The 27,173-nt window shown below is 47.9% G+C and overlaps 1 long non-coding RNA gene across 3 annotated transcripts; it reads left to right on the forward strand.

Moving 5' to 3' along the window:
- The first annotated feature begins 17,048 nt into the window (after positions 1 to 17,048).
- On the forward strand, positions 17,049 to 25,340 carry LOC140685233 (uncharacterized). Of its 3 annotated transcripts, XR_012058531.1 has the most exons (6): positions 17,093 to 17,227; positions 18,318 to 18,415; positions 18,581 to 18,653; positions 18,779 to 18,840; positions 22,803 to 23,481; positions 24,341 to 25,336. It is a non-coding gene; the product is annotated as an uncharacterized lncRNA (long non-coding RNA). The 3 variants fall into 3 exon arrangements; XR_012058532.1 differs by having other exon boundaries at positions 17,049 to 17,227; positions 18,318 to 18,840; positions 22,803 to 22,900; positions 23,002 to 23,481; positions 24,341 to 25,340; XR_012058530.1 differs by having other exon boundaries at positions 17,053 to 17,227; positions 18,318 to 18,840; positions 24,341 to 25,340.
- The last annotated feature ends 1,833 nt before the right edge of the window (positions 25,341 to 27,173 follow it).

A 27,173-nucleotide genomic window follows, 5' to 3' on the forward strand; every position in this document is an offset into this window, starting at 1 on the left:
GACAGTTGTTTCATTTTGTGCAGACAGTGATCTTTTCTCTTTTGATCTGTGCTGGCTCCTCTGTGACCCCTTGGCTCCAACTTTTATTCCTGCTCCTGCTTTCAAAAGTCATCAGAAGAAAGTGAAAACCCCACAGCCCCTGTAGTTCCAAAGGTGAGACCCTCCCTCCCCAAACCCCCCGGCAGCCCTTCAGTTCCACCACATGCAAATTTTTACAGCCTATCAATAAAAGGATCTCGAGGCCAAATGGAAATTGAGCAGCTGCTTAAATTGCTGGAGGGGAAAGAAAGCCATTCAAAGAGAGTTATTATTATTTTTTTAAACATTCAAATGAATGACCCGATCGATTTCAGGCCTCTTTATTCTGTGAGCCCTCGCCAGGAATCCCTGAGAGCTCCAGCTGCAGGACTGGCAGCTCTGCCTTGGATTATTCAGAGCACGGCTCAAGCCCCACTTCTCACCCCCCATGGCCCTCCAGCCCCTCTGGGGTTTTCATTTCCCCCATCTCCTGTCCCTCCTAGGCCACAACATTACAAGGATTTTAGCAGAAATATGTATTTCCCTGAAAATCCCTCTGTGCTGGATACAAGGGGGAGAGTCCTGGGACATTTTCTCTCTTTCAGGGCAGAGTGCAGGGTGAGTGCTCATCACACTGATGGGGCTGTAAAAAAACATTTATGGGAAGGGGCAGAAACAAGCAGGTCACCAGAGGGGATTCTCTGCAGCCCATGATGGCAGAGTAACCTGACTGTGCTGTGTCTAATACTGGCTTTGCATAATGTGATTAATCGATGGATTTTCAGAGCGTGTGACTAGCACTGTGCTGGACTTGAGTGCATTTCCACTTTTGATAATAAAAGTGTTTTAAAATCATGGGGATTTAGGGTTAAAAGGAAAATTAAGCTTAGTAGGCCCTGAAAAGATAAATAAATACCCTAAGCACATGAAGAACTTTACCTTGCTAGAACTGCACCTGTGTAGCTAGTACATGATAAATGATATACCTGTTAGATGTGATGATTGTTTAGTAATTAAATATAATTGCTGTTTAATCGTAAGAATAATCATGAGAAACTGTGGTCAGGGGCCTAAGAAAGATCACGAGAAACTCATGTCAATGTATACAATAGAACAATATAAGTTTAATAATTAATGTGTAAGTCATATAACGATAGAATATAAAATACATTCAGCTTGAAAGGCGTGTGGGAGTCAGATTTGGGTTTGTACCCCTGATTCCCAGAGCTAACAATAAAAGCACCTGCAGATAATCATATCCTGTGATTATGTGTGTTCCTGAATGCTAACACTTAGAAGACTCCAACTGGAGACCCACAGCTTAATTTTAGTAATCAATACTCACACTGGAGCAAGGCTAAGATGGCCACACGCTTCTTCCAAAGCCACGCGTGCCATGCCTCATCTTTATTCTCCTTCTCAGTTCCTTGACTGCTGACCCCTCCAGCAGCAATCAGCCTCTCTGGCCTGTCATTATCCTTGCTGTAATGATGAAATAATAGCTCGCTGCCTCCAGCCTGCCATCAGCATGGTCCTGAGAGCAGGAGGCCTGGTGTGCTCTCCAAGGGGGTGCATCACTGCCTGCAGGAGCATCTGCAGCTTCAGTGGGCCAGCTCTAATGTCCTTCCTCAGTGGCACTTCTGTGTCGGAACTCAAAATGTCCCTCAGACATTTTTGGAGGTTCTGGGCCCAGGTCAGAAGCATTTGAGACCCTGGCAGGCAGCTGGAAACAGCTGTGATTTTGGGATTGAGCCATGGAACGATTTACCAACCTTGCAGGAAGAACAAGAAGTCACAAAAGTTTAGATATTATAGTAGAAGTAGTCACAAAGTAGAGGGAAGAATTTTTGAGTGCTGTACAGGGGGTTTTGGTTTTGTACATGGGGTCAGAGGTTTTAAGATGGAGGGATTTTGGCCGGTCCTGTTCCTCCTCTTTCTTCTTCCTTCCCTCCATGTTCTTGGTGATGTTGGCACTCACAGGCTGGTTTAGAGTAGAAAGGCACCATTTAATATAGGTAATAGGCATTGGGGAAAAACTGTACCCATGTAACACGTAATGTACCATATAAAAGACAGCAGCAGCCCTGGGCAGAGGGGGAGAGAAGAAGCAGTCGGGAGTCAGAGAGGATGTCAGGGTGTGTGTGTGCCTCTGCCTGAGCTGGGAGCAAACCACAGCAGCCCCAGAAGAAAATCTTTTAGATAACTTGAAATAAACTGCCTTGGGACCGAACAACAAGAGGCTGGCAGCCCCTGCAAAACTCAAACTAACTTCCCTGCTCATCCCCCTCTTGTTTGTTTGTTATTTTAATCTTCCTCCCAGTCTGCAGTGTGAAGAGAAAGGGCTGATTGACAGCTAAACTGTCTCAAATCAATAGAAAGAGCACTTGGAGATTAAAGCAATTCAAACGAGGTGTTTATGTGGAGCTAAAACTGCACTTGAAGGAAGGAAGAGCAGGAGCTGAAGGAAGTGGGTCAGGCACAGACACGGGAACCTGCCTGAGCAGAGGTAAGATTACAGCAATAGGATGGGGTGGCTTTTCATCACAAAGAGATCACTGCTTTCCATAAAGGAGGCCTAATCTCGAAATTGCTTTAGCTTTCCACTGATTGTTCCATCGATTCAAACACGGTGCTCTAATCTCTGGCACATCTCTCTCGCTGGGGCCGGGATGCGCAGGTTGTGTAACCGGGCTGAGCCATCCCTGAGCCATCCCTGAGCCATCCCTGAGCCATCCCTGAGCCATCTCCGAGCACTCGGAGCTGTCCCCCAGGTTTGCTGGGCCAAAACAGGGCAGAGGCAGAGCCCAGCAGTGCTGACTCCTGCCTCTGGCTCATCAGGTACCTCAGGGGCAACTCTGAAACCACCGCAAAGCTCCCATTACATTTTTTAATCAATGCAAAGGCCCTGTCCCCTTGCTAAATTGCTTGATCTCCTCCCCTGCCCAGGCTTTTAGGTAATTGCTGTAGATGAGCACTACTGCCTAGCAAGGAGAGCTGAGCCAGGGCTATTGATCAATCCAAATGTGCTGTTGGCATGGCTTAGAGGAGCTTTACTAACTCACCCCAGGGGTAGATCGGGTTTTTCATGAAAATCAAGCACTTTTCATTGCTGCCCGAATGAGGTGGTACCTGAACCCTGCCTTCCCTGACACCCAGTGGGTGATGGCAATTTGGGAAATGCCAGCCTTTCTCCAGTGATCACAGGATAAGATGGTTTATATTTAATGTGCTTGAATCTTGGGCAGCTGAAGTAGGAGGGGAGGGATCCCACGAGGGAGCAGCACCATGTGAAGGTGATGGGTCAGTTCTCCTCACACCCACTGAGGATGTGACCCCGTATGGAAACAATCCTGCAGAAGATACACAACCTGCTCCAAAGAGCTGGAACTGGAGAGGGAACAGGTGCTTGGGGAAGCTCAGTGTCAAGGACAGGAAAACCTGTAATTGCAATGTACAAATCTCCACTAAATCTGCAGGTGCAGATCAGCAAAGCCCCCTGACCTCCAATCCAAACACGAAGGATGACAGCTTTTGGGGCCACCACAGGAGATAGGAAGTCCTCAAGCCAGTTTTAACCAGGCTGCCATGGAGCAATTCCCTATTTCTGGCAGCCTCAGGGAGGTAATGTCAGGTCCCAAGTCCCAAGCAAGGATGTGGAAGCAGTGTGGGTGGTAGATTTTTGTTTACTTTCTGTGTCCCCAGGAGCATGCAGAGGGATTCTGCCTCTCTGGCTTCACAAGAGCATTCGGGTAGAAGCACCTCTGCCTTGGTGGGGTATCTGAGTGTGTTTTGAAGACCACCACAGCACTGCTGTACCCTCCTTCCAAGTGGTGATTATTTTCTTGGTAATGGGTGACCAGCTGACAGAATAACTCAGGTGGTGCCATGAGAGCTGTCCCAGCTCTGTGCAGTTGCTGTGCCTGACAAAGCAAGGCCCACATCCCTGGGGGATGTGGTGTTTGCACTGAGGCTCTGTCACTTGGATCATGAGCTCAATGTTCAAACTTTCAGCTGTCCTGTCCTGTGCTCCAGGCAATGCTCTGGGGCACAGCCTGCAAAGCTCCTGGGTCACCCAGGAGTGTGGGTGAGTGCATTTATCTTGGTATGGGACCTGACCAGGGCCAGGTTGGCACAATCTGGTCTGGTGGAAGGTGTCCCTGCCCATGGCAGGGGCTGGAATGAGATGATTTAAGGTCCTTTCTAATCCAGACAGGTTTGTGTTTCTATGCCTCAGGTAACTGGACAGGTTTGCAAGAGTTCCTGTTCCTCCTGCCACAGATACAAAGAGCTTTGCTGTGCTGTGAGTGCCGTGGCTGATCTCTGAGTCAGGGATCACCATAATTACTTGCCACAGCATCTCTTGGAATATGTTTAGCTGGAAGTCCTGCCTGGTGCCTGACCCATGCCTTTGAAATGCACAGCTTGTTCTGTAGAGAGGGGACAGCGGCCTCTGTGCAGGGGCAGGACTTCTGCAGATGATTCATTATAGGGAGCTTTATTTAACCAGAGGCTGGAGGTGTGAGCAGGGTATTGGTTGCTGTGCAGAGCCCAGAGTCACCCAGGCACTGACAGGGACTCACAAGCTGTGAAACGCAGCCCCAGCACGGGCTGTCACTGGTGGAAGGTGTCCAGCTGAACCAGTGCCGGCTTGGGCTCCTGCCATGCAGGGTCCAGCCTGCAGCTCCTCTCTGCTGTGCAGGTGGGCTGGAGCTGGGGGCTCTGGGTGGGTTCTCAACACTCCACTGCTCTGACACGGACCCTGTGAGTGCAGACCCTCCCCACCACAGCACTGCTGGGAGCTGGCAGCAAGTGCCAGCCACATCCACCCAGGAGAGGGGCAGATCTGCTCCTGGAAAGCTGCCTCTGCCCCAAACACCCTGTTTCTCCTTTTCTGGCAGTTGTCAGCCATGCAGATTGCACAGAGGGCAGGGGAACTTTTCATGGAAACAGCAAAAACTTGGGATTAATTCAGCATCAGCAGATCTAAAAAACCACCAGCCTCCTGTAGGCTATTCCCTTTGAAATGGGCTGTGAGCCTGCTGGAAATGGGGAGGGAAAAGCATCACATTTGCAGCTTTTACCCCCTTCTCTGAGACATGCATTGGAAATCCTGGGCCTGTGCCATCCCTCCCTGCCCACCCAGAGCCAGAGCACATCCATTATGTGCCAGCTGACAGATTCAGCAGTGACAGATTAGCTGAGCTGGAGAAAGGCCAGTTGGACCCCGGGATGCTGGCAGGAGAGTCCAACATCTGGGGGCAGGAGCACATGGAGCAGAGAGGTGCGTGCTCCTCTGGGAGTCTCAGTGCAGCCAGAAAACCCACAGAAGCAAGAAGGGACATTCAAGCCATGAGGATGGATAAAGGATGTTTTACTACAGGTCCTGAGCTGGCTGCTCCTGCCTAAGGACTTTTGGGTGGCTTGAAAGGTAACGTCCTACCTGAGAAATGCTCTCCAGCACATTTGCACTCTTGGCATCCATCCATCCATCCCTCCATCCATCCATCCATCCCTCCATCCATCCATCCATCCATCCATCCATCCATCATCCATTCATCATCCATCCATCATCCATCCATCCATCATCCATCCATCCATCATCCATCCATCCATCCATTCATCCATCATCCATCCATCCATCCATCCATCATCCATCCATCACTATCCATCCATCCATCATCCATCCATCATCCATCCATCATCCATCCATCCATCCATCCATCCATCCATCCATCCATCCATCCATCATCCATCCATCCATCCATCCATCCATCATCCATCCATCCATCCATCCATCCATCCATCCATCCATCATCCATCCATCATCCATCCATCCATCCATCCATCCATCCATCCATCCATCCATCCATCCATCATCCATCCATCCAGAAGCACAGCCAGTTTTCAGCCATGCAGAGCAGGAGGGACTTGCCCTGGGAGCCCCATCCCCACATCCCACATCTGGCAAAGGCTGCCACGTGGAATGGAGAAGCCATAGGGAGATGCAGCTGTGATTGCACAGGTTGGGAGCAATGCTAGGGCGATGTGACACCAAACAAGGTCAGCTCTGACGCCTCTTCGTGCAGCATCAGAGGATGCTTTAGCATTGCCAGCCACTCATCTGTGCCAGGTTGCACAGCTGAGCACTTGGGCCACGAGTTTTGTGTGCTCATGGCATACAAAATGTTTTATGTTTCACTGTGTTGCTTGTAAAGATGAAAAAGGATTGTACTGGAGGTAAGGATGGATATCTTCAACTACGTGCTGAATAAATACTGTGCCTTATTTATGAGACTTTAATTCTCCCCCAGATTAGAACCTGACTAAAACATGAATCTATTCCCCAGTTCCTCACACAACACAGAAAACAATGCCTGTTTAAATGCAGATTAATTCAATTTTTGAATGTAAAGGCAGGTGGAAAACGCACTGAATTCCCACGTGTCTAATTCTTACGACTGTGACATTCTTAGGAATGTGACATTCTTAGGAATGTCTCCATTTAGCTGCTGGGGAGAAGGGGCAGCTCAGCACCTGGTGTTGCAGATGAACCATAAACCAAGGGAGATGGAGACACCCAGCAGAGTGTCCCAGTTGCTCAGTGTGCATGCCACACCCATGACATCTTTCCTGCATGCAATGTGCCCTCTTGTCATCGCCTTCCTCACCTCAACATGAGCAGGGCTTGTGCAGACAGCAGGGGCACGGCATTGGGAATGAAATGCCATGGCTCTCCCTGGGAAAAAGCAAACTGTGACAGGAGCTCCAGATTTCCCAGCTCATCTCTCTCATGGATCTGTGAAAATCTAGGGGGTGATTGCACAGAGGCGTTAGGCTGCTCCTGATGCTCTTTGCCTCTATGGAAATAGAGTTCCCTCCTTGCTTTTAGGAAGCCTAGGAAGCTTAGGGAGCCTTCTGTGGAACTGGGTCCCTGTGGGGACAGCCCTGCTGAACACCCTCTGCTCTAATTCAGCCGTGAGGCCCAGGCTGTGAGATGCCAACTGCAAAAATCTTCTGTAGGGAGAGGGATTTTTAGTTGGAGGCCACCAAAACAACTCCACCTTTCTCCTTTGCTGCTGGCCAGTCCCACTGGAGCTGGAGCAGCGGGGAATTCTGTGCCTGTGGCATTCCAGGGTGCAGGCAGTGAGGAGTTCTGTAACCCAATAAAGCAGGAGGCCATGGGAGCCCGCAAAGAAAACCAGTGTTGTTCACAAACTGAAGGAATCGAGCTCCTGGCGTGCCCCACTGAGCTGCTGCACACATTCCGAGGGCTGCCAGCAGGCAATTCCAGGGGTAATGGCAATAACCCAGCCTGGTACAGCTCCCAGGCGTGCGAAAGGTGATGGAAGAAGATGGGGGAATTTCTTTCCTAAGGCTATTCTTCCTGTGCATTCTCAGGTTTGAGATTTCCATTCTCCCATTCACAGGTATAATGACATGCTCTTAATGGCTGTAAAATTACAGAGCTCTTTCTTAACTCCAGCTCCAGCACATCACTCTCTGACCTCCTGCAGCAGTGAATTACATGAACTGACTACACAGTACATCAGCTCTACTGTTGGTTTTTATTTTTTCTTTTGACCTGTATTAAATTTGCCTACCATTAATCTAATTGAATAAGATCACAGTTTCCATATTATGATACCAAGGCAAGAAAAGCAATAAATTCCTTTTCACTAAGACTCTCATAATTCTGTGGTACTCCTGCCATTAACATTCCTCCCCAGGCTAAATACCTTCTGAGAATTCCTACCACATGGGGTGGCCATACACAAACCCCATTTTGGTCTTCTGGTACTTTTTGTTTCACTTCAATTTTCCAATCTCAATTAAACAATGACATCTTCCCCAGGGTGAAATGTCCCAGAACACCCCGTGCTAGAGTCTAAGTATATCCAGGCTAGATTTGGCCAAATATGTCCTTCAACACCTGGGAGCCATGGGCACAGGCTCTTTACCCCATGCAGAAAATTCAAATCCAGTTTCCCAAATTCCTTCTGTTCCCTGAAGTAGCAGAGCTGTCCTGTGACTATCCCCTGATATCCTCATTCCTGGAGAAATACTTGAAAGCCCCTTTGCTATCATAATTTTGATGCTCTAATGTGATCCAATCAGTAAATTCTTCCTTTGAGCAGATATTGTTGCTGGATTAACTTTACAAGAGCCCAGTATTACCCTGGATGTTTCCCCACTTTGGAATATCAAACCCAGAACTCTCAAAATATTTCAAGAAGCAGAAAGTGACCCTATTCTCTTCTTGGTGAATAACACATTAGAGAGATTATTCCTGGCATAGTATTAACTGATAATGTAATATTTCCTTTTGTTCATCCTCCTGCTCCTTGGATGCTGTGATCTTTGCTGATCTCAGACCTCTCCCATGCTGTCTGCTGATCTTTCACCCTCTGACCGCTCTGCCTCAGTCAGCAAACCCCTCCTTCAGCACAATCAGGTCCCCTAAAAGCATTTTTGAGCTGGACAATCCAGTGCTGTCTCCACAACAGCAGTGCCCTGTGATTGCAGGGACCCTCAGAGCAATCTGAAAAGGCAGGAGAGTGTCATTAGCCACGTCTCACAGCTGGCAGGCACAGGGGAGGAAATGATTTATTTGAAGTCGTCCCTCAGGGCGGAGATGGAGGCAGGGAAGGAGCCCAGGAGCCCCGACTGGCAGTGCCATTATGGACTGTGGGAATAAGTGGGAGCCCACAGAGTGCTGGAAAGTCTCTCCAGGTGCAGGGAAGGCCAGGGCTGCTCTGGTCAGCCAGAGAAAGAGCACATGTGGGGCCCAGCTGAAAGAAATGAAATCCTCCGCTGGGAGTTCCAGACTTAATTGGCTGTTTTATGACCAAGTCAGCTAACAGAAATCTTGGGCTACATCCCTTTGCTGCAGCTGAGCAGGTTGTGAAGTCCAAGCCAAGTCCTATAAACACTGCTTGAGCCTCCAGAGACCCTGTTTCTACTTTGTGCTTATCAAAATGTGTCCCTTCTTCCGTAAGATTGGGGTTTTTTTCCCTTTATTTTTTTTTTAATGGACTCATCTCGGTGGCATTCATAAAGAAAACAACCAAGAAAAGATTTGCAGGGGCTCTGAGGCTTCTGTGTGGATAATGCAAATGTTTTCCCAACGCTCCCCCTGCAGACACCTTCCAAACCAGCTCCAGGTCACCAAGAGACACCTATACACTAGGCAGGCTCTGAAAAGCTCCAGCAAGAAACCTGCTGACCCTACCAGAACATGACACATACCCATGGATTTATTTTTTTCTGCCCTTTTGTTTTTTAGTTCTGGCATCTCTTGGCTTATAAATTTTCTTTTTCTCCTTCAGACTCTTTTTTTCTCCCCCTCCCCTCCTCTCCTGGGCTGAGCCACAGCCCCACTCTGCTGTTTGGCAAGGGCAGCTGTACAAATGGAGTATGGGGACTGATGGAATTTGAGTTATCTTTTAGTGGCATCATTACAGCCCTTGGAGACCTGGGTTGAATCCTAGGGTCCATCCCTGAGCACAGCCCAGGGGGGGGCTGTGGGGACCAGAACATCCTACACAGATGACAAAAACCAGGATAAAATCCAGAAAAACATCAGGCAGGATGCAAAGATCTCCTTCGAGCTGGTTGCTCTAACAAATACGTGCCAGCCCTTGTTTAGAGCAGAGCCCGGTGGCCTTGTGATTGAACGAGGTGGTGGCAAAAGGGACGAGGAGGAAGGGAGGGCCTTGTGATGGAGAGGCAGGAGAGAGGCGGGAGAATGCCCCTGCAGCAGGGGAGGGAAGGATGGCACAGGTAGGATCCACAGCAGAGAGTGAGGAAAGCAGATACCCAAAACACAACACCCTCGGTGTCAGAACTCAAAATGTCCCTCAGACATTTTTGGATGTTCCGGGCCCAGGTCAGAAGCATTTGAGACCCTGGCAGGCAGCTGGAAACAGCTGTGATTTTGGGTTTGAGCCATGGAATGATTTACCAACCTTGCAGGAAGAACAAGAAGACACAAAAGTTTAGATATTAGAGTAGAAGTAGTTACAAAGTAAAGGGAAGAATTTTTGAGTGCTGTACAGGGGAGTTTTGGTTTTGTACATGGGGGTCAGAAGGTTTAAGATGGAGGAATTCGGGCCTGCCCTGTCCTCCCTCTTTCTCCTTCCTTACCTCCATGTTCTTGGTGATGTTGGCACTCACAGATTGGTTTAGAGTAGAAAAGCACCATTTAATATAGGTAATAGGCATTGGGAAAAACTGTACCCATGTAACACGTAATGTACCATATAAAAGATAGAAAAGCACCATTTAATATAGGTAATGGGCATTGGGGAAAAACTGTACCCATGTAACACGTAATGTACCATATAAAAGACAGCAGCAGCCCTGGGCAGAGGGGGAGAGAAGAAGCAGTCGGGAGTCAGAGAGGATGTCAGGGTGTGTGTGTGCCTCTGCCTGAGCTGTGAGCAAACCACAGCAGCCCCAGAAGAAAATCTTTTAGATAACTTGCAATAAACTGCCTTGAGACCGAACAACAGAGGCTGCTGAGCCTTTCTTTGGAAGCTCGGGTTGGAGGAGAGACTTTTCCACCACATGCAGCCACCCCGACCTGGGGTGAGCTCCGGCACTCTGGGGTCTCTGTGCCCCCAGCACAATGATCACTGCTGTCACCAGCCTGGCACATGCCCTGTGCCACCCTCCCTCCCTCCCTGCTGTTTCAGCTCCAGGAGAGCTGTGCCCGGCTGCTGGAGACCCCTCTGCTGCTGGGAAGCAGCTCCCACCCTGAACACCCCCCTGAATAGAGATCTCTGACTGGCAATGAAGATGTGCCCCTATTCTTTCTTCTCTTCCCCATTTTCAAGACTACAAGGAGCAAATCAAGCCTCTTCCCAAGTGCAGTGTCTTGGTTTAGGGCAAATCTGGGAGAAAACCTCTAAAGGAGATTCCTCTAGAAAGCAAATTCAAGTAGACCCTCCCACAACTGGTTCAGGAAAACATTTCCTTGGACAAAAAGTGGGAAAAAACCTGTTTATTTAACAGACAAAGCATTCACCAACACAAAAAAAAAGAACAATATTAAGCAATAAAACCTCTCGCTGTTCTGAAGAGACGACAAACTCAGAAAGTCCCCTTGGTGGGCTGTAGATGGGCTCACTCGATCTCTTATCAGTATCTTATCAGTATCTTATCAGTCTCTTATCAGCCTCTCTGGCTCTGGAAGTGCCACAGCCCAGGCCTAGCCTGGTGGGCTGTAGCTGAGAGCTGCCAGTGCTCCTCTTGATAGTAAGAGGGTTTTAAAATCGTGGGGATTTAGGGTTAAAAGGAAAATTAAGCTCAATAGGCCCTGAAAAGAAAAAACAAATACCCTAGGTACATGAATAACTTGTACCTTGCTAGAACTGCACCTGTGTAGCTAGTACATGATAAATGATATAATTGTTAGATGTGATGATTGTTTAGTAATTAAATAAAATTACTGTTTAATCATAAGAATAATCATGAGAAACTGTGGTCAGGGGCCTAAGAAAGATCACGAGAAATTAATGTCAATGTATACAATTGAACAATATAAGTTTAATAATTAATATGTAAGTTATATAACGATAGAATATAAAATACACTCAGCTCAAAAGCCATGTTGGAGTCAGATTTGGGTTTGTACCCCTGATTCCCAGAGCTCTCAATAAAAGCACCTGCAGATAATCATATCCCATGGTTATGTGTGTTCCTGAACGCTGACACTCTGGGTGTTCAGTCCAGAGCAGGTTTAAACAGGTCTAAGGAAAAGGAAACCCACACTGCAGGGAACTTCTCTGCCTCAGGAAAAAACTAACTAAAAGCAAGGGAGATCTCTGTCCTGCTGTCTGTCCATCCACAGGCAGCACAGTCCAGGAGCAGGAGGTGAGTGCAGTTTCTGAAAACAAACTGAGCTTCTTCTTCCCCAGCTTCGCTCTCAGAACAGTCCTAAAGCTGCAAAACTCATTTCTGAGCTAAACAGACAAATGGGATATAAGCATCATAAAGTCACCCCAGGACATGCAGAAATACAACCTGCAGAGTTTGGTGATGGAAAGGGCAGAGCAGGGCCCTGCCTCCCACAGTTTGTTTCAAGTTTGTTTGTCTCAAAATGCCTTGAGTGTTTTAGACTTTCACTGTTGTCAAAGGTGGCAGACAGGGCAGTGCTGTTATTCTGCCGAGGGAGAGAAATAAAAATATAAAAATAAAAATAAAAATAAAAAATTAACAACCATGTGCCATCAGTATGACTCAGAGTCACAAGAGACAGTACACGATAAAGGAAGACCTGGGACCTCATCTGCTGCCACCCTGTGTGAATCCAGAGGGTTTTGTAACATCTTAAATATCAAATACAGCCTCAGGTAGTCTGATGGAATCTGATACTTGTCTGTCAAGCACTCAGATATCAAGAGACCAAGTTCTTTCTCTGCACAGGTTTGGGCTGTATTTTGGAAATGGTTAAACCATTGGTGTTTCTTTTTTTTTTTAAATTTTCCCCAAGGTCACTAATCCAAATACTTCAGCACCTCCAGAGACGATACTCTGAGAATCTGCTTCATCAGGCAACACAGATACCCTCAGCAGTGAGTTATTTGCTCTTCTTTTGCAGACAGGGGAGAGAAACTGATACCTCTGGGGTGCAATCCATCCTGTGCTGGTGTCCAAAGCAGGTGAAATGAATCATGCCCCTGAGATGCCTCCTGCATCCATGGCCTGGAAAAGGCAGCCTGGTGCAATGGAGCCAGACAAACAGCACTGTGGACATCCAGAGTGAGGAGAGGAGACCCTCTGGGCTTTTCATGAGACACTCCAAAACAAAGCAGCCAGGAAGGATTATTTGGGAAGGTTTACACACCTTTGTATGGATAGTTTGTGCCATTCCCCTCTCCTTTCGCTGCTGCCACTCGTGGTGCTGGCACAGAGCACCAGGTCAGGGGGAGCTTCAAAGGCTGCCAGGTTTGGACTGCAGGTTTCCTCCACCCCACCCTCCCAGGGACCTTGACAAGGACACTTGGCTGCTCTTGCAGTGGCCTCGTGATGGAGCCAGAGCCCGGAGAGCCGGGGGATCCCACCTGGGAGCCAGGGATGGGGCAGGAGCATCCGGGCAGCTTCTGTAATTCCTCTAATGGCTTTCTTTGGCTTGATAGATATTGAAATAAGCGTGTTGCCGGGGCAATTTCCATGGAGAGATAATAAGAGATCATTTTCAAGTGAGCAAAACTTTAATGGCACATTCTGGTAATGAGGCAGCAAGGAGAGTAATGACCGGAGAGCTCGGAGTGGGAGCACATTGTGAGAGGGGGGAGAGCTCTCAGTTCACTGCTCAAGGCAGGCTTTGGAGGCCTGATCTGTGTCCCCTTCTGTTCAGCCTGGTGTGCTGCTGACTGCAGTGGGAGGAAGATTAAGATCCAAGTGTTAATCCAAGCTGGATGGCTCCATGGATATGTCCCAGTGAGTTCACTGGGGGAGCAGGAAAACTCCATAGGGCTCAGGCACCAAATGCTCCAGTCTTTTCCTTTAGCAGAAGACAAATTGAATAAAAAAAAGTCAAAGGAGAGCTGGGTACTCCTGTGCACAATCATGTGCTTTCACTCTGAGAGCAACAGGAAATATTTTAGCCTGTGTGTGTTAAGACACCGTTCCTGGAGAGGGGAGGGAAAGGGTAACAGAAGGTGAAGGTCCTGTCTGGTTTGGGCTCTGTGTTCTGACAGACATCTGCAGGAATCCTTGGGAAGCAGGTCTGAAATTCAGGGGTGACAGTTGAAGCAGAGGGTGTGAAGACAGAGGTCAAGGTTCCATGGATAGGAAAAGATAATGATAAAGGAAGACTAAAAAAAACCCCATTATTCCATTAGGTTTTAGATCCAAGGAGGATCTATACGTATTCCTTTGGCAAATTCTGTGAGTGTAAATATGAACTCAGCAGCCAGTATAAACATTAAAGCCACTCCTGAATTAGGAGAGCAAAATGCCCCCATATTAGATCACTGCAAAGTCACAGATTACAAAAGACCATGGAGAACCTGTATGGGCCCAAAGTCACCTAAGGTCCAGGACTGTGCATTCCAGTCAGTTCTGAATGTCTAAACTGAGAAAAACTTGCCCAGAATTAAAGCACAGAAGAAGCTGTGGATTCCCTGCCTCCTCCTGGAGCTATGAAGCACTTTCATGCCTCTCCATTCCTTGAATTAATCTCTGCAGCCTGGCTTGGCAGTGATTTTAAGGAAGGCTCTCAGTCAGCTGCTTCTTAAGGGCAGCCAAAGGCAGTTGCTGTTTACCTCCTCTCAAAAGAAGGAAGGTGAAGGGTCTGCTTTGCTCCAGCCTCGTTAACAGTTGTTTCATTAATCACAGCTTTCTCTTCAAAACCACAGACAATCTGTCCAATTAACATTAAAGCTCTGGCAGTCGCTTGTGATGCTTGTGACGGTGGGGAACTTTGCAAGCAGCACTTTGACAACCATCACTGTTAACTTTCACATTTTTTAAAGCTGCTCACAAACAAACCAACCCAGGCTCACCTCGTTAATCCCCTCTGCTCCCTGCTTGCACAGAGCCAGCTTCTCTCAATTCACTTCTGCAGTGAATCCCAGCAGAGCTCGGGTGCCACAGTGCTCCTCCACACCTCTGGGTTTTCGTAGGCATTCCTTTGTGTTACACCCTGCCACTGGACTGCACCTCAGCTGAAGTCACAAAGAATCGTCATATTAAAGTGCAGGTCCAGCAGAAAAGGTCATTAATGTCTTGTCTCCAAAAGCCACCTGATCAGACAACAGCAGAAGTAGAAACGTGCAGAGAAAAGTTCCCCAGTTAACTCCAAGCCTCTTAGTCTAACCTTGACTGGAGATTTCAAAGTGAATTTTGAAGGGAAGAACAATTAAACACACAGAGATAAAGGGGAAATGAGATAAGATGCAACATGGGTTTACGAAATGTAGATTGTGTCAGACGAGCATGATAGCTTTGTTTTGATAAGATACCTGATTTTCTAGACAAAGAGAATGCTGCTGATCTCCTTTATCTAGGCTTCAGTCAGGTATCTGATAGGTGCCACGTGGGAAATTATTAGTGAAGCTGAAGGAAAGGAGGATTAGCAAACTGTAAGGTGAGGTGCGACTCTCTGGAGGGAATTTGCCAAAAGACTTTCTCACAGAACAGTTTGGGAACTGATCTTTTCTACTTGTGGATGATCTTGGCAATGAAAGCAAGATCCTGAGGCTAAAATCACCTAGGACACAGAACTGGAAGTTTTGACAACACAGAGAAAAATGAGAGCACAAGTCTGAAATAACTAAATGACCTTGAGAATCAGAATAATTGAAATGAGAGGGCAGAGAGAAAGATTGAGATGACAGGTCAGGAATGTGAGGATTTGTGATAGTCTGAGATATAATATAGGAGATGGTGAGCACAAATGGTCGAGGACTGTGTGGTCTGAGTGACTGCAGCCTGACTGAGATGTCAGGCAAAGAAAGGGAAATGCTATGTATCAGGAGGGATATTTCAGTAAATAAAGACAAAAAATGTAGTCACTGACCATGTCTGGCTTCTTAAGGTCAGGGTGGATAAGCTGAACCGTGCTTGAATGCAGAGGAGGGCTGGAAGACGGAAAACAGAACATTTGCAGGAGGTCAGAAGAGTCAGGAATAGCATGTTTAATTTGGTAAAAGACAGGTCGACAAGGGAGAATTTCCAGAGAGGTAAAATAGCCGAAGTTGTTGGGATACAGCTCCTGAAGCAGCTGTGGCATGAGCAGAGTGAGAACACGTCAGGGGAAGAGGTTCCCTGCCTGCTGCCAGAGACAAAGGAGAAGGTTTTGAAGTCTGAGCTTTTCCTTTCACACCTGCAATGCTAAGGAGCACCTTTGCTAGCCAGAATGTCCTTGACATTCCCCTTATCCCAGGCAGGGCTCTTTCCCTCGAGTTTTCCCCGGCACTCTGAACAGCTTTCTCATTGCTGATGCTCCCGAGAATCCCTCCAGGCTCCTGACAGAGATCAGAACATCTGCGTGGGAAACTGAAGTGATGATTGCAGCACACATAAGAAAATCTCAAGTCGGATGTAGCCAGAACAGGTGAGAAAAATAGGAAAAACAGGTCAGGAGAGGAGTTAGCCGGGTGTGAGAACACAAACTGTCTGTCCAGGCTCCTGCTGATCTGCCTGCTATCCTCTGCTATCCCCTTTTACTGCTCCCTGTTAGCATTTCCTGCCACATTCTTCCTACTTTACATCAACACAGGACAATCCCCTCTGTATTTTGCTGTCTAAAGCTGCCTAAAGCTGTAAACTGGCATTTGGAGCCCAACGTGCTGATAACATTTGAGCAGTGCATGTTTTCCCCTCCTGCCTGTTGCTTCTGTATTAGAGTCATTTGAACTCGAGCAAGCTCTTTTCTTTGGCTTTCTATTTGCCTCATTTTCAGGCCTTTTGTGAAACTGGGACAAGAGCTTCCTGATGACCTGCCTCTGGATCTGCAGAGCTCGCTGGGAAGGCTATTTACCGGGTGGGTATGAACTGGGCTTCAATCTAAAGAGCTGCTAATGCCTCGTCTGGCACAGGGCTCCACACGTGTCACAGCTTTGATTATTGCTTCTGCCATGCTGGGAGGTCAATGCGAGATGAAAGAAGATTGGGAAACAGTCAGATTTGAGCAATCAAGGTGATACATCCCTGGATGGGGCTGGGAGGGAGAGAGGGGAAGGCTTTGGTGAGCTGACAGGTTTTCCTTCTCAGCTTTGGGCCAGCAGCACTCTGCTGTAATTTCATGTAGATGCTGATGTCCTGGGGAGAGAGCTGTTTGAGGGAAATTCTTGCAAAGTTTTTCCCCTTGCTGGGATGATTACATTAACAGGTGGCAGGCACAGGGGAGCCTGCAGGGCCCTGAGGGAGGAAGAGGCAGGAGCTGAGGTTTAGAGACTCTCAGTGAGTGACTTGTTGCCTGTTAAATAACGCAAAACAAGAACTGCATCACGCCTTGGACACAGGTCTGTCTGTCTGCCCCACCTCTTTAACATGATGCCCTGCAGTCCTTTTGGTGTGCTGCTCCCCTGAGTGTTGGGAGCTCTGCTAAATCCTAATTGTCGTTGTCCTCTTCTCTGTCTGCAGCTGACCTGGACCCAGGGCTGTAGAGCAGAGGGGACAGTTTTACTGCCTGCTGCTAGGTGCCCTGAGTGAGCCCACTGCTGGGGAGCATGAAGAGAGGTCAGAACTGAACTTCCAGGTGATGTGTGGGAACTCAAAATGTCCCTCAGACATTTTTGGATGTTCCAGGCCCAGGTCAGAAGCATTTGAGACCCTGGCAGGCAGCTGGAAACAGCTGTGATTTTGGGTTTGAGCCATGGAACGATTTACCAACCTTGCAGGAAGAACAAGAAGTCACAAAAGTTTAGACATTATAGTAGAAAAAGTCACAAAGTAGAGGGAAGAATTTTTGAGTGCTGTACAGGGGGGTTTGGTTTTGTACATGGGGGTCAGAGGGTTTAAGATGGAGGGATTTGGGCCTGCCCTGTCCTCCCTCTTTCTTCTTCCTTTCCTCCATATTCTTGGTGATGTTGGCACTCACAGATTGGTTTAGAGTAGAAAAGCACCATTTAATATAGGTAATAGGCATTGGGGAAAAACTGTACCCATGTAACACGTAATGTACCATATAAAAGATAGAAAAGCACCATTTAATATAGGTAATAGGCATTGGGGAAAAACTGTACCCATGTAACACGTAATGTACCATACAAAAGACAGCAGCAGCCCTGGGCGGGGAGAGAAGAAGCAGTCGGGAGTCAGAGAGGATGTCAGGGTGTGTGTGTGCCTCTGCCTGAGCTGTGAGCAAACCACAGCAGCCCCAGAAGAAAATCTTTTAGATAACTTGCAATAAACTGCCTTGGGACCAAAAAACAGAAGATTTCTGAGACTTTCTTTGAAAGATCGGGTTGGAGGAGAGATTTTTCCACCACATGAAGCCACCCCCAGCCTAGGCTGAGCTCTGGCAGTGATGCACAATGCTGTCCCTCTCAAAAAAGTTCCCTGCTAAGATATTTCCTTGGTATGAAAGCAAATTCTAAATTATATGTGCTTTGCAAAGCCCATCTACATCTCACTCTGTGTCAGGGTAAGAATTATCTTTCTCCCTGTATCGGTATTACAAAAACAGGCTGCAGGTGTATAGCTCAGAAAAAAATGCTAAATTATCTAGCCCAGGGTCTTAGCAGCTGTATTTCCCATGTTATTTTTGAATTTTTGATCTCAGGATTAGACATGAAAGACTTTGCTGTCTGTGTGAACTCACTGAAATGCTGGTGTCCACCCCACAGATTTAGAGATGCTCAGATGCACAACAGAATTGGGACCCAGATCCGGAGCTGTTCCAGAACAAGGAGAACACACAAAGCTCTCTAGAGAATCCACTTGGGTAAAATTACCTTCCTGGCCAAATGAGACGAAGCATGGAGTATGTTTAATTTGTGTGCTACATTCTTGTTAATAACAATATCGAATTAAAGCATCTTGTGACATCTTAATGGGCATGAAAGCAAAAAAATCAAGGAGGCTTTTTGAATTTTTCTTTCAACTCCAGCTCTCCAGGTTCGAATGAATCCATCATTGGAGACAGTGCCTTGTTTGTCTGATTGTCTCTTCAGCACAGCCATGTAAGTTGTAGCTTTATTGTCTAGAAACTATCCTTAAATTAAACTCGTCATTCTTACTGAGATGATTGCTTGAAGGGGAGATTAACCTTTACGATGTGCTGATGGAAGTAGTTGTTCATTTCAAGAGCCCCTGAAGATTGCTGGGAGCTGGAAGGGAAGGAAACTGGATTGGGATTAGGCACCAGAGGTGAGGAAATGGAGTTTGTCTTTGATGGGGCTCCTCTCGCTGATTTCACTGCAGGATTATTATTTAGTTTAGTACTACTACTACTACTACTACTACTACTACTAATAATAATAATAATAATAGCAATAATTATAATAATAGCAATAATTATAATTATAATTATAATTATAATTATAATTTATTATTACACAATTATTTCATTTAATTTCTTTATTTATAAGAGCCTAAGTCTCGTTTGTATTATTTGTATATGTATGTGCAGCAACTCATACAATAAGATCCCTATCTCTGTCTGGGAGCTTTATGTGAACCTAAATAAGAACAGAGTGATTTATCAACAGCACAGTGGTGAGTTTAGTTTGTTACATGCTGAACATTGCCTCTCCTTCTGCTGCTGGCTTGGAGAAGAGACAACCACGTTGTCCACAGCCTCTTGCAGATAAAAAGAATATTTTTTTACCTGCAAGATAAAAAAATATTCTTATTATTATCTTTTTTAACAAGGGATATTTAGGCTGTGCCTATCCACACTACAAGCCCTGGCCCCTGAGATTGTGCCACCACTAAAGGTGTAGCCCTGACTAAACAGTTCTGTGTGAAATGACACAAAGTTGTTTTCAAGCTCTTCTGTGTGTGATTGATCTCCTGTAACAGGACATGTGCAATTAGCCAGCAGCTCTGCTATTAATAACTATCCCCGAGCATGTCGATGAAATGAATTGGTGTCTCTGTGGATTATTGCCTTTCTCTAGCTGACACTTCTCTAGATGAGTGATACAGAACAAAAAGGGAGTTTTAAGAGTATATAATTGAGTGTGTATTAGGGTTTATGAAGAGATTCCTACAATAACTGTCATGTTCTACCTGATGGAGTAGCTGTTATGTGAACATGCCAAAGAACCACTTTCCTTGCTGTGATCTTTGTTCTCACTTGCTTTGCCTGCATTATCTGAAAATCTCCTTTAGCTGTTGCCACCGAATGAAGCCTGAGTAATGACTTGAGTGTGAAATGAGGACAGGAATAAAGAATGAGGTGAACACTTACAGTCAGAGGCCTCAAACTGGGCACCTAGGTGAGAGGAGACCCACGGGTTCAGAGGCAGACATCATGTGCTGCTTCCACCAGTGATAGATCTGGAAACCAGGACACCTGGGTTCATATCCTGGGGGAAACTGGAGATCCAGGCACCACTGCACTGCCAAACCTCTGCTCCAGTGGGGACAGCTGCATCAGCAGAGGAAGCTCTGGGAAGAGGATGGAGGCATGGAGGGGTGAAGTGATTTGCTCTGTGTGCCACAGCAGGCAGGTGGCACAGCCAGGGAAGCAGCTCTGGGTGCTGGCTATCCCAGATTCTCAGATGCAGAGTCCTGCAAGGGTTGTGCTGTTGCCAATGTGAGGAAAAGTGATTCCTCAGAAGTGAAAACTTACCTATGGTCTTAAACATGGCTTTGTGGGGGATCCAGCAGGGTGAAAACTGAACCTTTATGTGCCAGTCAGTGGCTTTTGCTGAGGGTGTGCTGTGACCCAGGACAGAGCTGCCATCCTGCCGTGATACCCAATGGCAACAAAAGCTGTGAGGTCTCTGGGACCACCCCATGCCAGGGGGTGAAGGGGGGGTTTGCTTTCCCACTCTTCGAGGCCTTGCTGTGTGTCACTGACCTCCACAGAGATATCTGCTGCTGTCACCTCCATGCCAACAAAATATCTTGGCTCTGAGGAGTGGGAATCCTGTTGGGATTTGGTGGTGTTGGGGAGCTGTCATTACATTTACATCCAACAACACAGAGAAAGCTCCCTTTGCATCCCAACTTTCCCATCACCAGTCCAGACCTTTTTCCATTGTTGCCTTGGATTTTTCCAACCTATTTTCTTTCTCTGGCCTTACTTACTTGTCCCCCTCCATTTTTCAGTTTGGTTTGTCACACACACACGGAATCACACACTCAATCCTCTCAGAGCCTCGGGCTGCCAGCAGATCTCGAGTGCAGTGGGGCTGAGGGATGCCCTGTCACCTCCTGCCCCTCCACATCTCCCCTGCCCCATTCCCCACTGATCTATTGCAAAGGACAGGTAACCTCAGACAGAAAGATGGATGCCACAATTACATTCCCCTTTTCAGCAGCTCCTTCCCCTTGCCTCTTCCTGATGGAAATCGTGGGCAAGAAAAATCTATTATTACTCTCCAAATCATATCAAATATTTATCAGGGTAATTCTCTAGTTATCACCAGCGATTGCAAGCCTCAGTCACGTACTAAATCTTGTTAGTGTCATCCCTGGGAAGGTGGCTCGTCTGTCTCCTCAGCCCGGTGCTGCACAAGCCAGGCTGTCCCAGGGGAGCTGGGCTGCTGGAAAAGCTGTGGGGAAGGAGGAGGTGGAGGTGATCAAAGGTGGGTTTGAGCTTCCCATATCCCCAGAACTTCCCATATCCCCAGAATTTCCCATATCCCCAGAACTTCCCATAGCCCCCAGAGCTTCCCATATCCCCAGAACTTCCCATAGCCCCCAGAGCTTCCCATATCCCCAGAACTTCCCATATCCCCAGAATTTCCCATATCCCCAGAACTTCCCATAGCCCCCAGAGCTTCCCATATCCTCAGAACTTCCCATATCCTCAGAGCTTCCCATATCTTCCAGAGCTTCCCCTATCCCCAAGAACTTCCCATATCCTCACAGCTTCCCCTATCCTCAGAGTTTCCCCTGCCCCCAGAATTTCCCCTACCCCCAGAACTTCCCATATCCTCAGAGCTTCCCATATCCCCAAAGCTTCCCATATCCCCCAGAATTTCCCATATCCCCAAAGCTTCCCATATCCCCCAGAACTTCCCATATCCCCCAGAGCTTCCCATATCCCTAAGAACTTCCCATATCCCCAAAGCTTCCCATATCCCCAAGAACTTCCCATATCCCCCAGAACTTCCCATATCCCCAAGAACTTCCCATATCCTCAGAGCTTCCCCTACCCCCCAGAAATTCCCATATCCCCCAGAACTTCTATCTCCAGAGCTTTCCCTACCCTTAGAGCTTCCCACACCCCCAGAACTTCCCATACCCCCAGAACTTCCCATAGCCCCAGATCCTGCCAGGGCACGAGGTGAGCCGTGCTCAGGACAGGGCCAAGGGCAGGACAGGGCATGGGAAGGGGAGGGCACATCTGATGGCGATGCTCAGATGAGCTCATTCCCAAGGAGAAGCTGAAACAGCCACAAAAAGAGAGGTGTGTTCTTGCCCAGGAGTTACCCAGGGCTGTGTGGGAAGTCAGTGGCAGAGACCAGAACACGGCTCAAGGTCTCTGGCTCTGATGAGATGATTGCTCCTTTTGGAGCTCAGTGGTTGGAAGCAGCACTATCCTGGGGCTCCTGTAAGTCAGGGCAACCTTGACAGTTCCCCTTCCACCCACTGTGTGCAGGACTAGCAAATGCAGCCACTCGAGCTGGGCTTTTGTTGTCGTGGTTCTTGGCACCGATATGTTTCCAGATTGTACCTATTTTTAAACTCTTTATTGGGTCAGATCTGGACAGCTTGGAGACTTCAGCTCTTCCCTCTCTCTACCCCTGTGCACACAACTTCTTGCTGCAAAGGGAAGAAATGAGCAGCAAATTCCCTCTGCCAGAACCAATCAATCTGGCACCTGTCATCAGCATCACAGCAGCTATAAAATATTTAATTTCTTAATGATGAATTGGCAGATTGTTTAAAAAAGGCAACAAGGAAACAAAGAAAAGGAAACAGACACTCACAATCTGCAGTCACACTCTTTGCCAGGCTGAGCCTTTGGAGCTGATAGCAGGAATGTGTTTTTCCATCCCAGCTACCTGACAGTGCTGTCTATTCATAAAGCCCTGCTGTTGTTGTGGGGATTTTCCTGCTCAGTCACTGGACCCTTGATTTACCATCTCAGTGTCCCACCACTGATTCCTGAGCAAATTCAGCCTTCAGAGGAGATTTTTTTTTTTTTTCAGGAAACAGGCAGCTCTCAATGGCACAGATTTTACCTCCTACAGTGCTGCACAGTGGAATAAGAAAGGAAAAAGAATGATCAGGCTAGGTCAGAGCACAGGTACATCCAGCCATGTATTCCAGTTCCAGCAGTGACCCACAGTTCATGTTTTGGGAAATTCCTAGGAATAGTTCAGTCAAAAAGTGCTATTTCTCTTACAGCCTCCAGCAATCTGCAGCTCAGGGAGATCCTTGTGGTTTCTGGCTCCAACTGGAATTTTCTTCTGTGAGTTTGCCTAGTCATATTTTAAAGTTATGCAAACTTTAGGCATCCATAAAAATCTTCACTCAAATAGTCCCATAGTTCCCCTGTGTGAAGCTGAATATCTTATTTTGTTTTCAGCATATCTCCTACTAATTTAACTCGATGTTCCCAGTTCCTGCATTAAAGAGACAGTGAAAAATCATTCTCTCTTCACCTCCCATCCCTTGAACATGTTTGGCTCACAAAACAGGGAGAGGCAGAGAGAGGCCTGGGTTAATGGAGAGCAGGATTGGGAATTTGCAGTAGACCATCTGATTCCAGAGGATGTCAGCTTGTGTGTGCCTGTGGATTCCTTCTGCCTACAATTCCTACAGCTGTGAGCTTGGAGGGGAGCCAGAGTCCTCACTTGTACCATGGATTTTTTGGAAGTGCATAAGGTAATTCTGGTGAGAGTCACCTCAAGGAATCCTGTAAATACAAGCAAACCAAACTGAATCCTGTATTGCAAATACTGAGATATTTGGTGGGATATATTTTGTTGTATTAACTTCTAAATCCTACTATTGGGACCTTTTAATTACAACAGAGCCATAAATTCTCACTAAAGCAAACACAAACTTATAGAAAAAAACCTGGAAATCACCTTTATCAGTTTGTGGAAGCCTCCTGAACCCTGGGGGAAATGAAGAGGAAGGAACATTTGTCACTTAGCACCATTTATTATTTTGAAGCCGGTCTGATGATGGGAGCAGTGACGTTCCTCGCTGGCGTGACCAAACCTCCTCTGTTCCTCTGGGCTGGGGAGTTTGGCAGGCGTGGGTGGCTGGCTGGCAGCTCCCAGGTACAGCCTTCCTGCTCCTCCTCTGCCTCTCCCAGCACGTCTGGGCATGCAGGGCTGCAGCAGAGCTGCTGCTGGGATGGCAGCATGCAGGGGATGCCAGGGGCACGCAGCATCTCAGCTCAACCCACCAGGAGATACCTGGCAGAACCCTCAAGCTCTGTCTGCTCTGGTGATTTGGTTTAGCTCTCCTGTGTAAATATGCAGAGCAAAAGCTGCTGCTTGTACAGAAAGGGCTTGGCCTGCTTTCCAGAGGGGTTAATGGAATTTCGGAGCACTCCCGTGGTGTGGGTCTGCTCCAGGGCACAGCAGGTTTCCCCCAGCCCCTGTGCAAATTCTCAGCCACAGAAGGATGTTTCCATTGTGCTTTGGTACAGGGATAAAATGAAATCAAAGGACAGCACGCTGGTGTCAGGCAGCTCTTTCCCCTGTTCACTCTGAGTCTCTGTCTTCTGCAGCTGCTGTTTAAAGAGGAGTTTGCTCCACTGATCCTGCCTAATGTCTCTTTGGAAGTTCAGCATGGAAAACATCCTGCTTATCTCTAATCAAAGCTGGGTTTTCTCTGCCTCTGGGCCAAAACACTGCAACAGGCTTGGCCTTAGTGGGAGCACTGGAGCTGCCTGCTGCCCTTCCAGGCATGGGAAGAACCTGCAAACGCACCTCACCCCTCCTGTGCCCCCAGCTGCGGGTTTTTGGGGTATGGATGGGGAGATTTGACAGCAGCAAGCCAGCAGCTCTAAGCTGAAGCACAGGGAGTCTGGAGAGGCATCGCTTTCCCATCTATTAAAATAGATCCCACTGCCAGCAAAAGGAACGGGGAAGTGTGACTCAAAGTGGGGGAGGGAAAGGGGATGGGGCTGGTGAGCAGCAGACACCCACATCAGGACAGCATCTCAGCAGAACCAGTTGCATCCCACCCTTGTCAGCGTGGTTGAACACGTGCTGGAGCAGAGAAGGGACTGAGGGAAGAGCTGCCCGTGGGAAGTTTTTGGCTCACAGTGAAGGCACATGGGGGTTGTCAGAGTCCTCTTCACAACAGGCCTTTCTCAGAAAGCTTTAACAAAGAGCATGAGCTTAAAGAGATTCTCTCTTGCTACCCAAAACCAGCCCTGGACGCTGCTCTGAGGGTGTCCCTCTGCCCTTGACTCCTTGCCAGCCGTGCCTGGCTGGAAACCTTCCTCCAGATGGAGCAGGCTAGGAAAGGTGTGCAAATGCAAGAGGAAGGAAATGTGAATGTATGAGCACCCCTAATTGTATGTTTTTTCTGTCGTTTAGACTGCTATAAAATGAATAAAATATTGAGTAAAAAATGAGTAAAATATTGTGATTCCTCTCTAATACTTTTTCATCCACTTATGCTGGAATACATTTTCTCTGAATCGAAATTCTTGTCAGAATGTGATTGGGGCAGATCCTTTCGTTTATTATTTGATTGCAAAGAACCAACTTTCTCCCAAATATCTTTTTTCTTTTTTCATTAAAAAGTGATAACAGAAGGTGGTGAGCCATAGCCACGTGTGGCAGTGAAGGCAGAGCTGGGGTGTAAGAGGGAAACAGGAACATTTTGGGCGATGAGGTGGGGGCATCACCAAAACTAATTATAACACTTTCATCCTAAACAGCTTGTCTCCTTGTTAGTTGGATTTAAAAGGTCAGATTTTCTGAGAAAGACTTTGACAGAGGAAGGGTTTTAGCTGAGTTTCTTCAGGGGAACATTGTCCCTGCCAGCCCACTTCACCCTGGGTGTGTGGTGTGTCCACTTGCCCTCTGTCCACTCCTTCCCACAAAACCTGGCTGGGGATGAAGCAGCAGAGCCTGGAAAAGCAGCTTCTCAATAAAACAATGCCCTTGCTTTGGAGGGTCAGTGTTATCAGCTCCTGGGATTTCATCCCCCAGCCCAGGCAGTGTGCTCTGAATGGTTGGGGTTTTCTTGCATGAGCTCATTTTTCCCTGCAATGGCTCATTTTGTCCTTGCAGAATTTCCTGAGGCTTGGTTAGGCTCCAGGGCTTGCTTGCATCCTTGCTGCCTGTCTGAGGTTCAGGGGGAAGGCAGGCTGGAGCTGCAGGAGGGCAGGAAGGATTGACAAAGCTCTGGGCTGGAAAGCTGGTGTCACAGCAGTTGGAGAAAACAGGAGGATGGAAGGAGGCTTTCACTCAGAATTGTGCCTTGGAGGGGACATGGGTATGGGAAGAGGCAACAAGCCCAGCTGTGGAACCGCAATCTAAAAAGAACATTAAGCCTTTGGAGAGCATCCAGAAGAGGGACATGGGGATGGGGAAGGGTCTGGAGGGGAAGCCAGTGAGGAGTGACTGATTTGACTTGGTTTGCTTAGCCTGGAGGAGTGGAGACCGAGGGGAGAACTCTTTGTGATCTTCAGCATCCTCAGGAGGGGCAGCAGATGGGCAGGTACTGATCTCTTCCCTCATGTAATCAGTGAGAGGAGTCAGGGAATGGCTGGAGCTGGGCCAGGGAGGGTTAGGTTGGAAATTAGGGAAAGGTTCTTCCCCCAGAGGTGCTGGCACTGCCCAGGCTCCCCAGGGAATGGGCATGGCCCCGAGGCTGCCAGAGCTCCAGGAGCCTTTGGCCAGTGCTGCCAGGGATGCCCAGGGTGGGATTTTGGGGGTCTGGGCAGGGCCAGGAGCTGGACTCTGGTCCTGGTGGGTCCCTCCCAGCTCCCCATATTCTCTGATATGCTCAAGGTCCTTCTCAGCTCTTGATCCTGTTTCTAGGATTCTGTGATTCCATGATTCTGTGACAGGACTGGAGACCTGGCATCGCTGGAGCGGTTTTTATTAAGCAGCAAGAAGGGCCTGCTAGGAAATCCCCAGGATAAGGAATACTCAAAGTGAAATAAGAGGACAAAATCCCCATTTCCCCACTCCACGGTTCTTTTGCTGGGGGATCCTTATCTATTCCTCTTTGAGATCTCTTCGACAGCCCCGAGGGCCGTGGGGCTGGTGGAGCCCTGTGCTGGAGGACACGGACCGCTGGCACATTGGGTCACCCGGTGGTGGCAGGGGTGGCCGCAGAGGCTGCTCGGTGGCGGAGCGGGCACGGGGAGGTTCTGCTGTCCCTGGCAGGCTGCAGTTTGGCAGAGTGTGTGTGCAATGTGCACCCACAGCACATGATGGCACTGCAGGAGCGCGCAACGCTCCACTCCTCCCGCTCCTCCGCGCAGCCCGAGCCGGGCAGGGATGGAGTGCGGGGTGACACCCAGGGATGCCACACCCGCAGTTCTGCTGTTCCCGAGCAGGGCAAAGCTTTCTGCAGCTGGGATGCCCCATATCCTG

This window comes from Taeniopygia guttata, chromosome 17, assembly GCF_048771995.1.
Source record: "Taeniopygia guttata chromosome 17, bTaeGut7.mat, whole genome shotgun sequence".
Lineage (NCBI taxonomy): Eukaryota > Metazoa > Chordata > Aves > Passeriformes > Estrildidae > Taeniopygia > Taeniopygia guttata.